Consider the following 6,115-nt stretch of genomic DNA (forward strand, 5'->3'; position numbering starts at 1 on the left):
TCTACATTTCACGACAACGGTGAAATGCTTTAGTATGACAAATGATCACAAAATAGGAGAAAAAAATAGCATGTTTTTCACCCAGTTTCATTTGTCTGCTTTGTGACACAATTAATCCTAAAATCTTATTTTTTTCCCCCCAACACCTTTTTTTTAATCAAAAAAATAATCGAAACCCGTTTAAACAATTTCCTCGTTGCGTATGAGATTAGAAAAAACACAATGATCCTCAAAATGGAATCACGCACAAGTATTTAATTAATATAGCCTACCTTTCTGTCGCGACCACAAGTTGACTTATTTATTCACAAAAATACTATAATAAATAATATATAATTATGATTTTAAAAATACATGTGAAATAGCTAAAAGGACGCTCAGAAATGAAAATTCTGTCATTTACCCATCCTCATGTTTCGTCCAGACCCATATACTTTCTTCTGTGGAACACAAAAGGGTATGTCAGAATGACAGCCTCAGTCACCATTCAACTTCACAGTATGGAAAAAAATGCAATGCAAGTGAATAGTGACTGAGACTGCCAGTCTCTCCCACACCACCCAACACTGAGGATAAGTGTGTCAGAATGTTCTTTTTTTTTTTTTTTGGTCAGGTGATTTTATTCCTAATTAGTTAGTTTAGATAATTTTGAGTCCCTGCATGAACTCTAAACAACTGTGTTTAGAAGATAATCAATGTAGCCTAATTAAACTGAATATTACTAATTACTTGGGAATATATATATATTTTTTTGTTATAATTGAATGTCAGCTATCTCTCAAACTCAAGCAAATACTTATTTAAACAAAAAGATGGTTTAAAGAGCAGACTGCTGCATTTGACAGTCAATATGTCTGCATAGATGGCAGATATAAGGAACTCCTCAGCCTTTGTTCTGTAAAAGCCCTTCGCCCGCCTTCTCCTCCTCAAACGTTCATCTAATCTTCTGCGGAGTTCCCTCCACCCACAGACATGCGGTAACTTTGGCACTCCTTTCACTACAAACACCAGGCTCAAAGCACAAAGACTGGCTAAACAGGGCCTTGCTCACTTTAGGCCTTCACAAAACAATACAACAAATTCATGGGAGGCTCTCCTGAGCTCTATTTATAGACCAAACCAACAATACACACAACTGAGTAAGGGATGGAGGAATGCGAATCACAGCTGGTCCTACAGATGATCCATAAACAGTGTAAAGTTCAAGTTCAAAAAGATTGATTGGGAAATCTCTCATGGTAACCAGGGTTTCTCCTCAGGTGACCCTGCTTGAGCCACAATGGATGGTGATGTGATTTAAACAGATAAGATCAGTGAGTATGTAGCCGTCGTGATTTTCCGAAGTTCCTTTTCAGGAGCACCACAGCATGTCCCACACAGGGTTTCACCAGGTGCAATCTAGGTATTTTCCAAGCTACAACATTTCAGGTTTTCTAATGTCCTGAGGCGGTGCTCAGCTGCTGTTTCATTTGCGCTCTTTATAGTACTAAGATTTATTACTTACAATGTTTTTAATAGCTGATTACTGGCTATTAAACAGCTGGAGGACATTGAATGTCTAATTTATCTTGATGAAAGAATACATAAAATACATACACAGATGACTTCAGTGCATAAAAATAAGAAATGGTCAACTGGGCATGAAAATGAATTCACTACTAAAATAATACAGCTAAAAATTCTTAAGAAGAGTCCTGAGCGTACACCTTCTCTAATATGTGGTTGTCTGCTTGAGTGATGAATGTGAAGGTGCACTATTGTGTAGGGTTGAAGAACACGTCCTGTGTGTACTCACCGCTAAGCCGATGAGCACATGAACAACAGATACAGGCACCCAGTAAACAAACCGCTCAAACACCATTAAGGGTGACTGAGCTATGACAAACACAACTGACACTTGTCATGCATCCCCTCCCAACGGCATCAATGCTCTCAGCGAGTAAGCCATGCTTTCGGTTTACCCTCACAGCTCCAGTTTTTAGCTCCAGGTTTAGCAATGTCACAACAACATACTGGAAGGTTTCCCTAATAAGCATTCTCATTTACACTTGGAAACTTCTTAAAAAATTCATCTTGGACACCAGGTCTGTTTCAAAACATTTAAAAATTAACAGTGATTTAAGACTCAAAATTGTGAGATTTAAAGTCACATTATTTGTAAAGTTTCAATTGCAAGACAGTCATAATGTGAGATACTGTATGTAACAATTTCAAGATAAAAGCCATATAAAGTTATAAAATATGAATATGAAACATTTAGTAATTGAGGTGCAATTGCAAGATTTAAAGTCACAACTGCAAGATATAAAGCCACATTATTAGTTATGAAGTCTCAATTAGTAAGCCTCAACTGAATATATAAAGTCACATTATTAGTTATAATGTCTAAATTTTGAGATCTTTAGTCACATTGATAATATACATATACAACTTTTTTTAGATTCCTTTTTTTTACTACAATACTTATTGTTACAAATATAAACTGATAAAATAAATAAATAAATAAACAATAATAATAATATTAAAATACAAAAGTTCTCTTACATAGGAACTATGTAGAACAAAACATGTTTTGTAATGTATGTCTACACAGTTAGTCAGGATGGGATGCTCCTCCCCTGGTCTTCAATTGTTTGTTTATGTACATTTGTGTAAAGCCCTCAGAGGATTGTAAGAACATGCTGTACCCAACTGGAGGTTGTAAATGTCATGAAGAGAGTGAGGGTAGAAAACTAAGCTGTTTGCAGAACAGAATCTAACAGAACAAGCTCTTACAATGCAAAACAAATGAAGCGGCACAACAGTGGCGCACACATGGGCATTTCTTCCTTTAACATTTACTATGAAACTACAGTAAAACCCATCTATTTTCTTAACCGCACATGGTTATTCTGAAGTTATGTGCTGTAAAATCAGGACCATTTTTTCTTCAAAGATTCACATAAAAAGTGGGAGACACGTTAGCTCAGCTAATCCGCCGGTTAACAAAATGCTTATCACATGCATGTCTGGGTATCTTTAAGTTATTATAATGGCAGTGAAAGCTTCCATCGGCATGAACTTATGCCAAGTTATCCCAAAAGTTATTTAGCTAATTCTCAAGAGCAGGGTGCAAGAAACATGGTTCCAGATGTGTAGGTCAGTTAAAAGTCTTCCACAAGCGGCTTGTTTTACATTCACAATTTCACAAAAAAACCTCCTCCTTCTGTGACTCTGATACTTACGGAGCCCCGCACATGACTTGCAAGAAAAAAATTAAATTGTGCACACAATTTACTAATTTGTTCCCTCAATGTATTAAAACGCACACACGATTACTATTTCGTGTGCACGATTTAGCAAATCGAGGGAACGAATTAGTAAATTGTGTGCACAATTTATAAATCGAGGGAACGAAATAGTAAATCATGCACACGATTTCGCCTACTATTTTTTCCTGCATGCCATGTGCGGGGCTCCATAGATACTTTATTCAACCGACTCCAAAATGTAACAATTTTTAATAAAAAGCCAATAAATTCATAGAAGAAGATTGTTAGAACAGCTCTTGATGACTAGATTTGTTTGTCATGGTAAAGGACCTTGCTTTTGGAAGGTGTGGGCCTCAACCATTGCATGAAAATGAAGAAATGTGGTGGTGTTTAGAAAGAGGTCATGATACTGTAACTCCAACTAGTATTCACTTGACTCTGAACATGCTCAGGCTGAAAGCTTCCAGACTAACATACAATATGCACCAATCTCATGTGTCACGTTAAGCGAACAGACCCCTCAGTCAATGTAATTGCCCAACAGTGAGACATTCTGTGGTTGAAGGACAATTCACAGGCTGTTTTGCTCACCTTTTATGAGGTATCAGCCAGAGAACCATGGGTTGGATTGCTTATCTAGAAGGAAACACAGTTGAATTTACGTCTGAGTGCAAAAGAGTCAAATGATGGGAGTTAATTTTCTAGGGTGGCTCCCTTCTGAAATCTATCAGTAATGTGTGAGAGCTTGTATTGTAGTCAGGATTTTATGGTTGCAGTGGGACTGTTCAGCCACCTCAAAACGAACTGCCAGAATACAGAGGAGAGTTTTTCATGCCAAAATGTTGAAGGTTATATTACTGGCCTGTATTTACAGCAAGACATGCATAACCACAGTCACTTTAAAGGGCCTGAGTGTCAGCCTATCAGAATACAGTTATAACATCCAGCAGCTGCACCACTGCACTCTTCCTGCTCCAAGCCCAGCTGAGAGCATGTCCCACTGTTACAGGGGATCTTCCAGAGCCACACAGATGAAATCAGATCCTTGTCCAAAATACACTTGAGCATTAAAATAAATAAAGGGAAGGAGAGAATCAAATAAAGCAATATCCTTCACTTCATTTTCACACAATCTCTCTCTGGTAGAGTGAAGGAAGGCTTTTCTCCCTGTCTGACACTTATTTTCAGAAGGTCCTGATGGATCCAAGTTGTAAATGAGGTCATATTTGTTTTAAAAAAATCACCAATTACTATTATTATTTAAAAGAAGTTTATAAATGAAAACTCTTATTAATTTTATTAACTTAAGGTTGCACATTTAGTTTACTCTGATCAGCCACAACATTAAAAACCACTGCCAGGTGAAATAAATAACATTGATTATATCATTAAAGTGGCATCTGTCAAGGGATAGGATACATCAGGGAACAAGTGAACTGTCAGTTCTCGAATCACATGCATTGGAAGCAAGAAAAATAGGCAAGTGAAAAGAGTGAGTGATTCTGGACCAAAAGTGACGGCTTGCCAAAATGGCAAGTTTTGTGGGCTGTTCCTACTAGTATACCAATGGTTAGTACCTACCAAAAACGGTCCAGTAAACCAGCATCAGGGTCATGGGCACCCAATGCTCACTGATGCATGTGGGATGCAAAGGATTGCCTGTCTGGTCCAAATCACACAAGAAGAGATACGAATGGCTGAATGAATTGGGTCCTGGCATTCATGTGGATGTTACAGTACTTTCACATAACCCACCTGCCTAGATTGTTGTAGATCATGTGGCAATGGTGTCCCCTGATGGCAGTAGCCTCTTTAATCAAAATAATGCAATCTGATACACTGAAAAGAATTGTTCAGGAATGGTTTGAGGTGTTGCACTGGCCTCCAAATTCCTGACTTCTCCATCTGATTGCGCATCTATGGAGTGTGCTGTACAAACAACTCTGATTTTGCTCTGATCCTTGGACTTAAGGATCTGCTGCTAATGTCTTGATGCCAGGCAACAAAGCACACATTCAGATGTTTTGTGGAGTCCATGCCTCGACATCAGATTTGGCAGCATGAGGGGGACCTACACAATATTAGGCAGCTGATTTGAATATTGTGGCTAATTAGTGTACTGTATATCATGTTGCAGACTGACTTGCAAGAGCTTTACAGCTTTATAGATCACTGCACACTTAATCACTATTCTCATTTTAATCTTGATCTACAAAAATGTTGCTGTAATCCAATCACAGTGCACATGATAAAACAAACAATAATAATTTACTTACCCTCATGTCATTTCAAACCTGTATGTCTGTCTTTCCGCTGTAGAACACAAAATGAGTTGTTAAGGAAGGACACTAACAAAAGATTTAAAAAAAAGCATCATAAAAGATCCAAAACTGGAGTCTACATGACACTATATGTCAACTATTCTGAAGCCAAATAATAGCTAAAAGATTCTGCATTATCAGTTTGATTCACAGCAACTGCTGTTATATATGTTATTTTGTCCTCAGGTCTCCTACACAACATGGAGATGGAACAAGGATTTTCTCCAGAAGCTCTTTATTTTTTGTTTTCAGTACTAAGCTTTAAAAACAAGCCTGTAGGTTAGATAGCGCTGTATATGTCTTGGTTGACTTGTAATCTGGCTGCGGTTTTGACAGCAGGTCATTCTAAGTGCAGTTGCTTCAGGATGCTCTGTTGAGTCTTGGTCTGGAAAATCCCAATTCATCATCATAGGAAGGTCTACTCTAAATAATACAGTGATTAATCACTACTGTTTAGGCTCTGCATCACTTCAGTAATCAATCAGTAGGCTATAAATATATTCAGAGAACAATTATATACCAGTATATAATTACATATCAGCA

This window comes from Cyprinus carpio, chromosome B2 (genome assembly GCF_018340385.1).
Source record: "Cyprinus carpio isolate SPL01 chromosome B2, ASM1834038v1, whole genome shotgun sequence".
Lineage (NCBI taxonomy): Eukaryota > Metazoa > Chordata > Actinopteri > Cypriniformes > Cyprinidae > Cyprinus > Cyprinus carpio.